Source organism: Heteronotia binoei, chromosome 12 (assembly GCF_032191835.1).
Source record: "Heteronotia binoei isolate CCM8104 ecotype False Entrance Well chromosome 12, APGP_CSIRO_Hbin_v1, whole genome shotgun sequence".
In the NCBI taxonomy this organism is placed as follows: Eukaryota; Metazoa; Chordata; class Lepidosauria; order Squamata; family Gekkonidae; genus Heteronotia; species Heteronotia binoei.
The window spans coordinates 4,132,295-4,149,672 of record NC_083234.1 but is presented as its reverse complement, the minus strand read 5'-3'; positions in this window follow the sequence as shown (position 1 = coordinate 4,149,672).

Here is a 17,378-nt window from a genome sequence, read left to right as displayed (position 1 = left end):
TGTCACAGAAGAACATAAGAGAAGCCATGTTGGATCAGGCCACTGGCCCATCCAGTCCAACACTCCGTGTCACATAAGAACATAAGAGAAGCCATGTTGGATCAGGCCAATGGTCCATCCAGTCCGCCACCACCTCCTGTGGCAGTGAATTCCATGTGTTAATCACCCTTTGGGTGAAGAACTACTTCCTTCTATCCATTTTAACCTGACTGCTCAGCAATTTCATTGAATGCCCACGAGTTCTTGTATTGTGAAAAAGGGAGAAAAGGACTTCTTTCTCTACTTTCTCCATTATGGGATCTACTTTCTTTCTTTATGGGATCTATGTTTCCATACCCAAAGTTGTGGATAGTCCAGCTTTCTGACCAGGTCATTTTCTGCTGCCACACATGCATATCTTCTGGACTGCCTCTCCCTATATGAGCCCCCCTGGGCACTGCGGTCAGCTACACAACATCTTCTTGTGACCCCTAGGCCTCAAGACGCCTGTCTGGCTTTGACGAGGGCCAGGGCCTTTTCGGTCCGAGCCCCTACCTAGTGGAATGAGCTCCTACCTAGTGGAATGAGCTCCTATTGGAGATCCGGGCCCTGTGGGACCTATCCAAGTTCCACAGGGTCTGTAAGACAGTGCTCTTCTGCCAGGTTTTTACTTGATCCAGTGGGCGTCCTATGATGTCATCGCTCCCCCAACACCCAGCGCCTGACCATCGAGGTGCTCAAGCTGTGTCGAAAGCTTCCCGCCTACACAATGTTGTGTGGTTTGTTGTGGTTTGATTATTGCTCTCCAATCTGATTGACATTTCTGTGGTTATATTTTTTTAGTTTTTTAGTTTAGTTTATTTGTAATTTATATCCCACCCTTCCCACCAGGTGGCTCAGTGATTTGAAGTGATTCGTTTGAATGTTGCTTTAATGTTGTAAGCCACCCTGAGCCCGCTTGCAGGATAGGGTGGGGGTATAAATTGAAAAATTAAATTAAATTATGCCAGCCCCACCCCCACCCCCCAAAAAAACCCCTTTTTGAACCTATGAGCACCTCTGGAACTCATGAGGCATGGTGAGCGCAGTGACAAAATGGCTGCCGCAGGAAACAGAGCCAGCCACTAAATGGTTTCAGCAGCTTTACATCAGTCCTGCAATGATGATCCTTGTGTTGTTCTGGCAGCTGCTGTCAAAGCAAATTTTTTAACAAAGTAAAAAAGCTGCAGTGCCAATCAGAAGCCTTGCTGGGCAGGCACCCTGCCCACCTCCTAAAAAAACCACTTAATGGTCACCCAAAAGGTGTCAGCAGGCACCGTGGCACCCACGGGCAGCATGCTGGGGACTTCTGCATTATGAACACGAATGCCACATTTTGTGAGATCCCTGGTCTCCTGGTGCCTTTTTACTCCACAGCTGCACTGCACAGCTGCCCACATCAAGTCCATGGGCTTTGTGTAAGTATGGCCGAGACAGTTATCTAAGGATTTGGTGGCATCACGGGACGTGGACTGGCCCGAAGTCTTTAGCATCACCTGGATAATGGTGCTGCCATGTGCTCGTAACTGTGACTTGGGAAAAGCAATCAGAGCATTTTCTGGGCAGGTGGATGTACATAAGAACATAAGAGAAGCCATGTTGGATCAGGCCAATGGCCCATCCAGTCCACCACTCTGTGTCACAGAAGAACATAAGAGAAGCCATGTTGGATCAGGCCAATGGCCCATCCAGTCCAACACTCTGAGTCACATAAGAACAGAAGAGAAGCCATGTTGGATCAGGCCAATGGCCCATCCAGTCCAACACTCTGTGTCACATAAGAGAAGCCATGCTGATCAGGCCAGTGGCCCATCCAGTCCAACACTCTGAGTCACATAAGAACAGAAGAGAAGTCATGTTGGATCAGGCCAATGGTCCAACACTCTGTGACACATAAGAACATAAGAGAAACCATGTTGGATCAGGCCAATGGCCCATCCACTCCAACACTCTGTGTCACATAAGAACATAAGAGAAGCCATGCTGGATCAGACCAGTGGCCCATCCAGTCCAACACTCTGTGACACATAAGAGAAGCCATGTTGGATCAGGCCAATGGCCCCTCCAGTCCAACACTCTGTGTCACATAAGAACAGAAGAGAAGCCATGTTGGATCAGGCCAATGGCCCATCCAGTCCAACACTCTGTGTCATATAAGAACATAAGAGAAGCCATGTTGGATCAGGCCAATGGCCCATCCAATCCAACACTCTGTGTCACACAGTGCCCCCCCCCCAAAAAAAACCCCTTCCTGGCATGAAGCCTTCATATAGTGGCCCACAAAGGAGGCAACAGCCCCCTCTTCTACCCAACCTGTGCCCCACATTCTCCCAGGGTGATGCCGCAACTCTAGTGGCAAAGAAGGTGATGCAGAACAGGGATTGTCTCCTCCCAGCTGTCAATCACTGCAAGTTTCTTGGGGTGCAAATGCTTAAACAATCCTTGCTGAACCTCTTACCCAAGGCAGGGTTGGGGGACAAGTGTGTTGGAAGGGAAGCAAGATGCTGGGAAGGGGGGGGGGTCTGTCACAACAGGCATATTTTCATTATTACTATAATCAGGGAGCTCCTTTGCATATTAGGCCACACTCCCTGATGTAGCCAATCCTCCAAGAGCTCACAAGGCTCTTTTTTGTAAGCTCTTGGAGGATTGGCTACATCAGGGGTGCATGACCTAATATGCAAAGGAGCTCCTGCTAGAATTCTATCCCTGACTATAATTATGTTACAACATTTATATCCTACCTTTCTATCCTTACAAGGGCAGCTGAGGCAGCTAACTATTTAAGCCATACAAGATAAAATCACATTAGAAAGCCAGCAAAATCAACTCCCCTTCCAAACACAATTCATTAAAATGATGTTTAAAAGAGTTTCAAACCCGAGTTAAAATACATACAAAAAATTGATTAGGGACATTGGTTGTCCCTCTCTTCATTAGCATGGGAAACATCTGGAATGGTGGGAGGGGAGAAACAACTATTTGTGCTTTTAATCGATCACTTCACTCCTTTTGCAAGAAAAAAAATCTACCATCCTGGTAACCTTTCCAAGAAGGCCACTGTCTCAAGTTCTCCATGGCGATGCTTAATATTTAAGACAGACAAAATAAGAGAGAGAGAGAAAAAGACACACTATCAGCTCAAACTGCATCACTAATCAGGTAGCCTTTATTTTTCTATTCTCCTCTTTCTTTCCAACAGGAGGGAAGGAGAGATGGAGCTAGATGGAAAGATAAGAGGGCGACAGATAATGAGGTACGGAGCGATGGAACGATAGCAGGAAGCAGTGAATGCAGAAGGGGAGGTGATTGGAGCTACTGACCTTTGGAAAATATGGGGAGAAGAAGCCTTTGGGGGAAAGCGGAGATGTTTAATTCAGCATTCTGCTTTCAAATACCAGCACAATCACTGGGGAACGCATGATATTTTTATAACATTTTCCCCATTCCCATCAGCACCTTTCATCCAGAAGGATCTCAAGGGGCTTAGTCCAATTTTCCTCTCAAGCATCTACTGGCACTTCTCTTGGTAAGAGGTATCTGGATGCCAGTCCGCGGAAGAACCCTTGGGAAAGACACTTACCTGGCTGTTAGGTGCTACCCGCTTCAAGTGCCCCTGCCTTCAAAGGTGGGTGGCAACCCAGGAGATGGCCTTCTTCCAGCTCCAGAACTCTCCCCAGGTAATCTCACCTGTCCCCTTCTTTTGCAACTTTCCACTAGTGGGCAAAGAGTTTCTGGATGTATGTTTTAAAATGTTCTTTATGTTTATTTTGGCCTAGTTTTAGTGAATGACATATTTTGTTTGGTTTTAATAGTTTTTTTTTAAAGATGTGTTTTTACTTTGTACAGTTTTAACTTGTTAGTTTCCTTTGTGGCACAGTTGAGGGCAGAAAAGTGGGGTATGCAGTTTGTAAATAAAGAAACAAATTGCAAACCAGGGCTTCTTTTTTTAAAATATATATAGGACCCGTTTTCTAGAGCCTTAACCATTTTTGTTGTCCTCTGTGGAGAAACGCCATCTTGGTTAATGTTGGTGCTTAGTTGGAGGGGAACATGAAACTACTAGGCAGGCTGTGTGGCCTAGCCTTCCCTTCACTCCCCCCCCCTCCCTTCTGGAGTTAAACCATCAACTCTAGGGGGGAAAGCCTCCTAGAGGGGCAGGAAATTCTTTAGCCTTCCCCTCATCCCCTCCTCCCTTCTGGAGTTAAACCAGCAACTCTAGGGGGAAAGCCTCCTAGAGGGGCAGGAAGTTCTTTTTTTTTTTATTTGAATTAGGCGGGAAAAGGCCAGTTTGCAGCTGGCCCTCAAAGAGAGAGGTTGTGAGTCTGTGGGCTCCTGACTGTGGGAGACTACTCAAGAAGAGGAGGACCCCAGGCAGTCAGACTGAGTAAGTAATTCACAAGGTAGACTAAGTTTACACCAGGGACGAGAGGATGCGTTTAAATCCACCTTTTATTTGCCCTTCTTGTTGCTGATCAGGTGCTGTGCTAAACTTTTACATGTAACTGTTTTTGTTTTTATTTTTCTTTCTCTTGTTATTAAACATTTTTACTGTTTTGAATGCTGGCAGTCAAACTCTGTACCACATAGATCCCAACCGCTTAGACCACGCTGCTTTATAAAGGGGGCCCCGGGAAAGGGGGAAGGCATGCAGTTGGATAAGGTGCCAATCCTCCAGGGGTTCCCCGAAGAAGTGCTGTGGTCTCTGTGATACCCAAGTACAGGGTGGCAGAGGACCTTGAGGCCTGGCCTCAGAGCTGGAGAGGGGGGTTGGGAGTCCTGTTCCTCTCAATCTGAACCCCTAGACTGAGCAGGTGGTGGCAGCGAGCCCAAGTGGCCAGAGGAGAAATAGCTCCCTCCAGGAGTTGGCGACTCAATAGGGAGTTGACGGGACCGGGTCTGAAGGCAGAATCGGGCCGGTTCCATCACATCCTCCTTTGAACCTGTTCCAATCTGACAACATCTTTTTGTAGTGCCCAGACCTAGATATGGAATTACAAACCAGGGCTTCTTTTTGTAGCAGGAACTCCTTTGCATATTAGACCAGGCACCCCTGATGTAGCCAATCCTCCAAGAGTTTACAGTTGGTCCTGTATAAAGACCCCTGTAAGCTCTTGGAGGATTGGCAAGTTCAGGGGTGGGGGTAGTCTAATACGCGAAGGAGTTCCTGCTAAAAAAAAAGGAAAGCCCTGTTGCAAACCACTCCAAGATCTCAAGAGTCAGAAGGGACTTACAGGCAACCCCCTGCTCAGACAGGAAACCCAAAGCTGGAGCATTCTGGAGAAGCGACTGTCCCGCCTCTGCTTGATCATTGCTCTCAGGGCAAAGTTCACCATTGCCAAACCAGCCTCACCAGTAGGAAATTACTCCTGATATTCAACTGATGTAAGACAGCCTTGCCCTCTGAAGTAACAGAGAACAAGTCTCTACCCTTTTCTGTATGGCAGCCCTTCCAGTATTTGTACAGTGCAATAATGCCTGCCACCCAATCTTCTCTGCTCCAGGCTAAAAAATGTCCTCTCTTCCTCAACCTTTTTTTAAAAAATATATATAGGACCTGTTTTCTAACCATTATTGTTCCAATCTGACAACATCTTTTCGTAGTGCCCAGACCTAGATATAGAATTTCAGAGGAGGCCTTTGTAAGGCAGACCCACTTCTGAGATACGTCAGGATGGTTCTAGAATTGCAGGTAGCCAAAAATAAAAGGTAAAGGTAAAGGTCATCCCCTGTGCAAGCACCAGTCATTTCTGACTCTGGGGTGACATCGCATCATGGGGTGGTTTGCCATTGCCTTCCCCAGTCATCTACACTTTCCCCCCAGCAAGCTGGGGACTCATTTTACCAACCTCGGAAGGATGGAAGGCTGAATCAACCTCAAGTCAGCTACCTGAACCCAGCTTCTGCCAGGATCGAACTCAGGTCGTGAGCAGAGAGCTCGGACTGCAGTGCAGCTTTACCGCTCTGCACCACGAGGCTCCTAACCCATATGGGCAGCGAAACCCATAGGAATTTGCTGTAGATTGAAAATGTCTCAGGTACCATGAGCTTCTAAAAGATGGTCTGAGCAAGAATTGAGGAAACTTGATTTTTATCTCTGTAACTTGGTTGCAACCAAGCCCTGCTCCCACTTTCCCTTTCAAACCCACCTGCAAGAGGTGTAACTACTCCAGATTACAGTAGCTGTAACTACTCCAGATTTCCCAGTGCAGATCTGAAGATCAACCGGACTCCACTGTCCGGAGCCCAGGGGCTGAGATTAGAAGGTGTGAAGTTTAGGCTGGGGAGATCTGTTTGAGAAACTGCTGCCTTTCTCTGGCTCTCCTTTGAAGTGCATCCTTCTCAGTGCCAGTTATCAGATTCTCGTTTCCATAAATAAAAATTAAACAGACCCCTAATGAACACCATGCATATTAATTGCCTCCAGGTGAAGGTTAGCAGGAGATGTGATTGTAGTCAATCCACATTTGATTAGGCTGACTTTAAAAGGGGGGGGGGGGACAACAGAAGAGGAGAGGGAGAAATCACACCAAAGTCTTTAAAAATGGAATGAAACTAATTTATTCCTTTGACCTCTGCGAATGTCTCCATTTCCCCATCTCTTTGTAGAATGTTATTATTCGAGAAATGTGACCCAAGAAATAAGACAAAAAGCCAAACAACGGCATTTTTCAAAACAGCGAATGTCCACCCAGTGCCCTTCCCTGGTGCTCTGCAGTCACTCACGGCGTATTCAAGGTGGCCTTTCACGGAAGAGGTTCAAGGCAACTGTCCAATAAGTGCTCCTTGGGAAAGTGAGAGACTCGTTAAAAGTCCAGGGTGAGAATTTGAAGCTGCAGAACACAAACATGTCTTGGAGACCAGAGCGCCTGAAAAGTGCCAGGAGAGCCGTCATCTTTAACAAACTCAAGGAGGGCTTATTTTTAACTGGCTGCCAGATCACAGCTGGGGGGAGCCCAGTGCACCGGGGGTGCAGAGTGTGTGTGTGTGAGGGGGGAGACAGAATCACAGCAGGGGCCCCCCTGCAAACTTATCCAGGGCTAGCTTCCCAATTTGCAGTGGGAGAGACAAAAAATAAATAGCAGAGTGCCGTTTTGGACAAGACAGGAACTCTGAGCTACAGCAGGAAGGAAAATAGACCTGGTCCTCTGGCCAAGGGGCGGCATCAAGAGGAAGACACCAAAGCACTCCAAGTCCCCTTTTGCATGGCCGGTCTTACTGTAATGGCTGGGTGTAGTGGTTAAGTGTGCAGACTCTTATCTGGGAGATCCGGGTTTGATTCCCCACTCCTCTACTTGCAGCTGCTGGAATGGCCTTAGGTCAGCCATAGCTCTCTTATCTGGGAGAACCAGGTTTGATTCCCCACTCCTCCACTTGCAGCTGCTGGAGTGGTCTTAGGTCAGCCATAGCTCTCTTATCTGGGAGAACCGGGTTTGCTTCCCCACTCCTCCACTTGCAGCTCCTGGAATGGCCTTGGGTCAGCTATAGCTCTCTTATCTGGGAGAACTGGGTTTGATTCCCCACTCCTCCACTTGCAGCTCCTGGAATGGCCTTGGGTCAGCCATAGCTCTCTTATCTGGGAGAACTGGGTTTGATTCCCCACTCCTCCACTTGCAGCTCCTGGAATGGCCTTGGGTCAGCCTGAGCTCTCTTATCTGGCAGAACCGGGTTTGATTCCCCACTCCTCCACTTGCAACTGCTGGAATGGCCTTGGGTCAGCCAGAGCTCTCTTATCTGGCAGAACCGGGTTTGATTCCCCACTCCTCCACTTGCAGCTGCTGGAATGGCCTTGGGTCAGCCATGGCTCTCTTATCTGGGAGAACTGGGTTTGATTCCCCACTCCTCCGCTTGCAGCTGCTGGAATGGCCTTTGGTCCACCACAGCTCTAGCAGAGCTGACCCAAGGCCATTCGGGCAGCTGCAAGTGGAAGAGAGAGGAATCAGACCTCGTTCTCCCAGATAAGAGTCTGCCACTTAACCACGACACCAAACTGGTTATGTAACCATCCCTTTTCAATTTGTTCAAAGCCGTGTTTGAGCATATAACCTCCAAGGGCAGCGTCAACACCCACCGCAGGCCTTAGGCAGGCTTTGCATACATGCTACATTAATTAGTTAATTATTGTATGGCATTCCTGCTCTCCGATGGAAGAATGGTGCAGGGTGAGACCTTCCTTGTCCGTAGACTCGAGCTCTTTAAATCAGAGCATGAAAATGGTTAAATCTCAGCTTCCTGCCAAGGACAAAAAGGTGTGGGGAGAGGAAAGGACATGCCAGAAGTGGGTAAAGGTCAAGACATGGCTAAGAAATTGCTAACAAAAGGCTCTTAGGGAGCGGGCTGCTCAGCCCCACTGGCTGCACCTCAGCAGGCCTTCGGCTCTGCTCCTTCGCGAAAGGGCTGGTTGCCGTGGCAACGCAGGTAGCATTTTTAAGTTGGCGGGTGGTCATTCTGTGCCCTTGTCCTGCCTGTCAGTAATTAACCATTGAAACAATGGGATCCTTTCCCCTCCCAAATGTGTCGAGCTGCCACGCCTGTCTGAGCCATGCATTCGGCCAGGTAGCCCCTCCACTTTGGCTGTGTCTCGTCTCCACGAAGCCTGCGGGATACAATGTGCCAAATGGCAAAGTTGTACATGTGTCCCTGACTGTCTTTTGAGGCATGTGTCTAATACTAAGTCGTCCATATTCCCCACACGGCAAATTGTGCAGGAGAACTGCTCTGTTTCCTTCCTTTCCTTCCTTTCCTACCCTTACACATGACTTTTGCAAAGCCTGAGCCCAGTGGCACCATTAAGACCAGCAGAGCTTAATTCTGGAGTCACACCAAAGCTTATACCCCAAATTAAACTTTGTTGGTCTTAAAGGTGCCATTGAACACAAACTTTGTTCTATTGCTCTGACCAGCACAGCTATTCTCCTGAATCTACTTTTGCAGCCATGAGAGTGACATGTATCTAGTTACATAGTCCATAATAAGAACATCAGGAGAGCCCTGATGGATCAGACCAGTGGTCCCTCTAGTCCAGCATCATGTCTCACACAGCATAAGAACATAAGAGAAGCCATGTTGGATCAGGCCAATGGCCCCTCCAGTCCAACACTCTGTGTCACACAGTGGCCAAAAAACCCAAGTGCCATCAGGAGGTCCACCAGTGGGGCCAGGACCCTCCCACTGTGTCCCCCCCAAGCACCAAGAATACAAAGCATCACTGCCCCAGACATAAGAACATAAGAGAAGCCATGTTGGATCAGGCCAATGGCCCATCCAGTCCAACACTCTGTGTCACACAGTGGCCAAACCCCCCCCCCCCCCAAGTGCCATCAGGAAGTTCACAAGTGGGGCTAGAAGCCCTTCCCCCCAAGCACCAAGAATACAGAGCATCACTGCCCCAGACAGTTCCAATAATATGCTGTGGCTAATAGCCACTGATGGACCTCTGCTCCATATTTTTATCCAAATCCCTCTTGACGTTGGCTATGCTTGTAGCCACCACCACGTTCTGTGGCAGTGAATTCCACATGTTAATCACCCTTTCGGCTAACCGGTTCCTCTGGAGGGCCAACAACAGGGCATAGAAACCAAGGCATTCCCCTGATAAGAAAATAAGAAGAGTCCTGCAGGTTCAGACCAGTGGTCCCTCTAGTCCAGCCTCCTGTCTCACACAGTGCCCAACCAGTTCCTCTGGACAGCCAACAACAGGGCATAGAATAGAATCATAGAGTTGGAAGGGACCTCCAGGGTCATCTAGTCCAACCCCCTGCACAATGCAGGAAACTCACAAAAGCTGAGGCCTTCCCCTGATGTTGCTTCCTGGCACCTGTATTCAAAGATATACTGCCTCTGTATGTAGAGGCTTACTTTAGTTACCATGGCTAGTGGATACTGATAGAGCTATCCAGGGGTGGAATTCTAGCAGGAGCTCCTTTACATATTAGGCCACACACCCCTGATGTAGCCAATCCTCCAAGGGCTTACAAAAAAGAGCCTTGTAAGCTCTTGGAGGATTGGCTACATCAGGGGTGTGTGGCCTAATATGCAAAGGAGCTCCTGCTAGAATTCCACCCCTGAAGCTATCTGCCATGAATCTGTCTAGTCCCCATTTAAAGCCATCTATGGCTATTGCCATCACTACATCCTCTAGCAGAAAATTCCACATTTTAATCCCTCATTGTGTAAAGAAGCATTTCCTTTGGTTTGTCCTGAATCTGTTGCCCACTCGCTTCATTGGATGCCCTCGAATTCTAGTCTTTCAGGAGAGGGAGCAAAAGTTCTCTTTGTCAGCTATCTCCACCACAGGCATCATTTCACAAAACCTCTATCCTATCCCCCTCAGTCATGTCTTTTCCAAACTGAAAAGTCCCAGACTCTTCAGCCTTTCCTGATAATAATAATAATAATACTTTTTATTTGTATCCCGTCCTCCCCACAAGCAGGCTCAGGGCGGCTCACAACACGCAAATACAATGTACAATAAAACCATATACAATAATTACAATTTCAGTTATAAAATCATCCTTAAAATCATTTAAAAATTACATTAAGATTAACATTATGGTGCTATAGTTAAGATCTTCCATAAAATCCAGTGACTAACACATAAAACATATCCAGCAGGACTTTCTTGGCTCGATATTAAGTGAAGGCTATTTTAAAGAGGTGGGTCTTGCAGGCCCTGCGGAATTGGTCTAAACATCGCAGGGCCCGTACCTCCTCCGGGAGTTGGTTCCACAGTAGGGGAGCCGCTATGGAGAAGGCCCGATCCCGGGTGGACTTCAATCTGGCCTCTGATGGGGAAGATGCTCCGACCTGCAAATCACCTTGGTTGCAAACCACTTTGATTTCTTCCCATTCTAACCCTTCTGTTGCCGTCGCCAGCCTCCTGAACTTCTGTTCCTCAAGAAGCCAAGTGGTGATCAGGGTTGTGGTTGTGTGTGTGTGTGTGTAATCAGCAGAAATTGCAGCCACCTCTGAACTGCCCTTATGCCTTTAGAATGTTGCTGGCTACAGGCTACTGCATGGTGGAAATCCAGCAGAATTAGGTTCAAGGGGATCTGGAACCTCCGTCACCAGATTTTGGGTTCAGTCACTCACGGTGGAGATGTCTTATTCACCAGGTCTCTTCAGACGACCAAATCCCTCAGGGTGCTCCAGGACAAGTTTGAGGTGCACATAGATCTAGCATAGCTCCGAAAAGTTTTCCCTGAAGAAATGATACATCTTTCCCTCATTACAAAGAAATATCCCTCGGTCTCCTTTCTTCTGTTTGCAGCCAAATCTGTTATAGCAAAAAAAACGTGGAAATCTGCGTCAACACCTACCCTCTCTACGAGGCACAAGAAGCTGTGGGATCTATATATATTAGCAAAGCTTACTGATAACGTCAAATCCCTTGAAAACCCTTCTTCTCCTTCATCTTTCACTTCCATATGGCACCCAATTTTAGAGTACTTATCCAACCATCAAGAATGCCCTAATATAGTCAAATGATATGAATCTGTGGTAACTTCTTTAACTGTGATTTTTGTACATCTTGATTTCAGTTTATATTAAAGTTACCTTTTATTATGAAATTGGTATGCTCTATTTTAGTTATGCAATTTTCCGTACTATTATTTTTCATAGTTGGTTTCAATGGCTGATGTACCATTTCTTATGCTGTACTATTTATAATCTGGTTTTGTGTTGGCGCAGGGTTCTTTTTTATATATAAAAGTCAATAAAACATTAATTCACAAAAGAAAGGGGGGGGGGAAACCCAAAGGAATGTCTCTCTTGCTATTTCCCAGCATCACTTCCTTACCTTTGAAAAACATAGGAAAATAGTACATTGCAGAAGCAGGAGGGAAGAGGGCTTCAGAATAGGCATGGCAGTGCCCCAGTCCTCTCTTGCAGATCTTTCCCTCAACACAAAGAAATATCCCTGGGTCTCCTTTCTTCTCTTTGCAGCCAAATCTGTTATAGCAAAAAACGTGCAATTCCCCTATTACAAAAGGTAATAGGGGAATTATTCTTCACTAAAGGAGGGATCTGTCTGCAGATACTCACCTGAATGTACTGATCCACGCTTCAATGACCTGCAAAATGTGGCAGCCCGTTTGTTAATAGGGCTAGCCATTGGAACCATAAGATTCCTATGTTGAAGTTCCTTCACTATCTGCCTATTCATTTCTAGGTCCAATTTCATGTGATGGAACTAACCTTTAAAGCCCTTCGTGGCTTGGGGTCCGTGTAGTTGAAGGACCACCTCTCTCCTCATGTTTCTGTGTTTTGTGTTTTTCACAGGAAGGTCTAGTCTGTGCCCCCTTTCTTTAGGGCATATACTGCAATGGGTCAGGATTGGAATTCTTCAGTAGCTCCCCTGTGTTTGTGGAACAGCTTCCAGGAAGGAGGGGGGGGCTTTTAACCTCGTGGCTTTCTGGAGAAGCTGTAAAATGGACTTGTTCCAGAGGACTTTGAGGACAGTCCAAGTATAGGGAACACGGAGCATCTTTCTAGCTGAGTGCAAGTTGTGTTTACATTAAATTGATTATATTGTATATTCTGTTTTTTTTAAAAAAAATTTATGTGGTTTTTAACTGTTGTTAACCACCCTGAAAGAGCCCGTGGCACAGAGTGGTAAAGCTGCAGTACTGCAGTCGGAGCCCTCTGCCCACAATCTGAGTTCGATCCCAGCAGAAGCTGGTTCAGGTAGCCAGCTCCAGGTTGACTCAGCCTTCCATCCTTCTGAGGTCAGTCAAATGAATCCCCAGCTTGCTGGGGGGAAAGTGTAGATGACTGGGGAAAGCAATGGCAAAACCACCCTATAAAAAGTCTGCCGTGAAAAGCGAAGTCTGCACGTTGTGAAAGCAACGTCACCCCAGAGTCGGAAACAACTGGTGCTTGCACAGGGGATTTTTCCTTTATCTTTTTAGCCTTTTAGTGCAAAATGCGGCGGCCAGGCTGTTAGTGGGACTACCTCGGTGGGAACACATGCAGCCTAGGTTGCGGGAGCTGCACTGGCTGCCAATTGTGTTCCGAGTTCGTTACAAGGTGCTGGTTATTACCTTTAAAGCCCTATATGGCCGAGGACCTGCCTACCTTAGGGACCGCTTCTCTCCATACATCCCCCAGAGAGCACTGAGATCTAGCTCCCAAAATCTCCTAAAAATCCCTGGACCAAGGGAGGCCAAACTGAAAACAACGCGAGAGCAGGCCTTCTCAATAATGGCTCCCCATTGGTGGAATCAACTACCAGCGGAGGTTCGAGCCCTGCGGGACTATAATCAGTTCCGCAGGGCCTGTAAAACTGTCCTTTTTCAAATGGCCTACAAGATGGAATCCTGAAGCGACACCTAGCCATCTGATATATACTGCGTTGTACTATAGCACCTTTAACTGTTGTGGTTTTAATTAATTTATTTGAATGTATTTTATTGTATAATGTATTTACCGTAATCATGGCACATGCCATGTCTGTGAGCCGCCCTGAGCCTGCCTCGGCCGGGAGGGCGGGATATAAATAAAAGTTACTATTATTATTATTAGCCACCCTGAGCCCGTTAGTGGAGCGTGGGATATAAATCTGATAAAATAAAAAATAAAATTAATGAGTCATAATTTACTTTATCTTCATTGTTTTATTGCTTTTATGTTTTTAACTGTCTGGTTGTAGACACTTTTGTTGTATTTTATATTATTGTTGTTACCTGTCTTGGGTGCCAAGTTGGTTAGAAGACAAACATATAAATAAAGGAGACGTGCATCATGACGAGCCACAGCTGGTCTTAACAATGGAAGTCAGCATGAGAAGTAAAATGCAGCCCAAAGAATGTGAGGCCATCCACTTTTTCCGAAGAAGAAGAAAAAGAAGACCATAGTTTTATACCCCCGCCCTTCTCTCTGAATCACAGAGTCTCAGAGTGGCTCACAATCGCCTTTATCTTCTTAGCCCACAACAGATACCCTGTGAGGTAGGTGGAGCTGAGAGAGCTCTGACTGAAGTTGCCCTTTCAAGGACGGCTCTGCCAGAGCTATGGATGATCCAAGGCCACTCCAGCAGCTGCAAGTGGAGGAGTGGGGAATCAAACCCAGTTCTCCCAGATAAGAGAGCCATGGCTGACCCAAGGCCATTCCAGCAGGTGCAAATGGAGGAGTGGGGAATCAAACCCGGTTCTCCCAGATAAGAGAGCTCTGGCTGACCCAAGGCCATTCCAGCAGGTGCAAGTGGAGGAGTGGGGAATCAAACCCGGTTCTCCCAGATAAGAGAGCTCTGGCTGACCCAAGGCCATTCCAGCAGCTGCAAGTGGAGGAGTGGGGAATCAAACCCGGTTCTCCCAGATAAGAGAGCTCTGGCTGACCCAAGGCCATTCCAGGAGCTGCAAGTGGAGGAGTGAGGAATCCAACCCGGTTCTCCCAGATAAGAGAGCTCTGGCTGACCCAAGGCCATTCCAGCAGCTGCAAGTGGAGGAGTGGGGAATCAAACCCGGTTCTCCCAGATAAGAGAGCTCTGGCTGACCAAAGGCCATTCCAGCAGCTGCAAGTGGAGGAGTGGGGAATCAAACCCGGTTCTCCCAGATAAGAGAGCTCTGGGTGACCCAAGGCCATTCCATCAGCTGCAAGTGGATGAGTGGGGAATCAAACCCGGTTCTCCCAGATAAGAGAGCTCTGGCTGACCCAAGGCCATTCCAGCAGCTGCAAGTGGAGGAGTGGGGAATCAAACCCGGTTCTCCCAGATAGGAGAGCTCTGGCTGTCCCAAGGCCACTCCAGCAGCTGCAAGTGGAGGAGTGGGGAATCAAACCCAGTTCTCCCAGATAAGAGAGCCATGGCTGACCCAAGGCCATTCCAGCAGGTGCAAGTGGAGGAGTGGGGAATCAAACCCGGTTCTCCCAGATAAGAGAGCTCTGGCTGACCCAAGGCCATTCCAGCAGGTGCAAGTGGAGGAGTGGGGAATCAAACCCGGTTCTCCCAGATAAGAGAGCTCTGGCTGACCCAAGGCCATTCCAGCAGGTGCAAGTGGAGGAGTGGGGAATCAAACCCAGTTCTCCCAGATAAGAGAGCTCTGGCTGACCCAAGGCCATTCCAGCAGCTGCAAGTGGAGGAGTGGGGAATCAAACCCGGTTCTCCCAGATAAGAGAGCTCTGGGTGACCCAAGGCCATTCCATCAGCTGCAAGTGGATGAGTGGGGAATCAAACCCGGTTCTCCCAGATAGGAGAGCTCTGGCTGACCCAAGGCCATTCCAGCAGGTGCAAGTGGAGGAGTGGGGAATCAAACCCGGTTCTCCCAGATAGGAGAGCTCTGGCTGTCCCAAGGCCACTCCAGCAGCTGCAAGTGGAGGAGTGGGGAATCAAACCCAGTTCTCCCAGATAAGAGAGCCATGGCTGACCTAAGGCCATTCCAGCAGGTGCAAGTGGAGGAGTGGGGAATCAAACCCGGTTCTCCCAGATAAGAGAGCTCTGGCTGACCCAAGGCCATTCCAGCAGGTGCAAGTGGAGGAGTGGGGAATCAAACCCGGTTCTCCCAGATAAGACAGCTCTGGCTGACCCAAGGCCATTCCAGCAGGTGCAAGTGGAGGAGTGGGGAATCAAACCCAGTTCTCCCAGATAAGAGAGCTCTGGCTGACCCAAGGCCATTCCAGCAGCTGCAAGTGGAGGAGTGGGGAATCAAACCCGGTTCTCCCAGATAAGAGAGCTCTGGCTGACCCCAGGCCATTCCAGCAGCTGCAAGTGGAGGAGTGAGGAATCCAACCCGGTTCTCCCAGATAAGAGAGCTCTGGCTGACCCAAGGCCATTCCAGCAGCTGCAAGTGGAGGAGTGGGGAATCAAACCCGGTTCTCCCAGATAGGAGAGCTCTGGCTGTCCCAAGGCCACTCCAGCAGCTGCAAGTGGAGGAGTGGGGAATCAAACCCAGTTCTCCCAGATAAGAGAGCCATGGCTGACCCAAGGCCATTCCAGCAGGTGCAAGTGGAGGAGTGGGGAATCAAACCCGGTTCTCCCAGATAAGAGAGCTCTGGCTGACCCAAGGCCATTCCAGCAGGTGCAAGTGGAGGAGTGGGGAATCAAACCCGGTTCTCCCAGATAAGAGAGCTCTGGCTGACCCAAGGCCATTCCAGCAGGTGCAAGTGGAGGAGTGGGGAATCAAACCCAGTTCTCCCAGATAAGAGAGCTCTGGCTGACCCAAGGCCATTCCAGCAGCTGCAAGTGGAGGAGTGGGGAATCAAACCCGGTTCTCCCAGATAAGAGAGCTCTGGGTGACCCAAGGCCATTCCATCAGCTGCAAGTGGATGAGTGGGGAATCAAACCCGGTTCTCCCAGATAGGAGAGCTCTGGCTGACCCAAGGCCATTCCAGCAGGTGCAAGTGGAGGAGTGGGGAATCAAACCCGGTTCTCCCAGATAGGAGAGCTCTGGCTGTCCCAAGGCCACTCCAGCAGCTGCAAGTGGAGGAGTGGGGAATCAAACCCAGTTCTCCCAGATAAGAGAGCCATGGCTGACCTAAGGCCATTCCAGCAGGTGCAAGTGGAGGAGTGGGGAATCAAACCCGGTTCTCCCAGATAAGAGAGCTCTGGCTGACCCAAGGCCATTCCAGCAGGTGCAAGTGGAGGAGTGGGGAATCAAACCCGGTTCTCCCAGATAAGACAGCTCTGGCTGACCCAAGGCCATTCCAGCAGGTGCAAGTGGAGGAGTGGGGAATCAAACCCAGTTCTCCCAGATAAGAGAGCTCTGGCTGACCCAAGGCCATTCCAGCAGCTGCAAGTGGAGGAGTGGGGAATCAAACCCGGTTCTCCCAGATAAGAGAGCTCTGGCTGACCCCAGGCCATTCCAGCAGCTGCAAGTGGAGGAGTGAGGAATCCAACCCGGTTCTCCCAGATAAGAGAGCTCTGGCTGACCCAAGGCCATTCCAGCAGCTGCAAGTGGAGGAGTGGGGAATCAAACCCGGTTCTCCCAGATAAGAGAGCTCTGGCTGACCCAAGGCCATTCCAGCAGCTGCAAGTGGAGGAGTGGGGAATCAAACCCGGTTCTCCCAGATAAGAGAGCTCTGGGTGACCCAAGGCCATTCCATCAGCTGCAAGTGGAGGAGTGGGGAATCAAACCCGGTTCTCCCAGATAAGAGAGCTCTGGCTGACCCAAGGCCATTCCAGCAGCTGCAAGTGGAGGAGTGGAGAATCAAACCCGGTGCTCCCAGATAAGAGAGCTCTGGGTGACCCAAGGCCATTCCATCAGCTGCAAGTGGAGGAGTGGGGAATCAAACCCGGTTCTCCCAGATAAGAGAGCTCTGGCTGACCCAAGGCCATTCCAGCAGCTGCAAGTGGAGGAGTGGGGAATCAAACCCGGTTCTCCCAGATAGGAGAGCTCTGGCTGTCCCAAGGCCACTCCAGCAGCTGC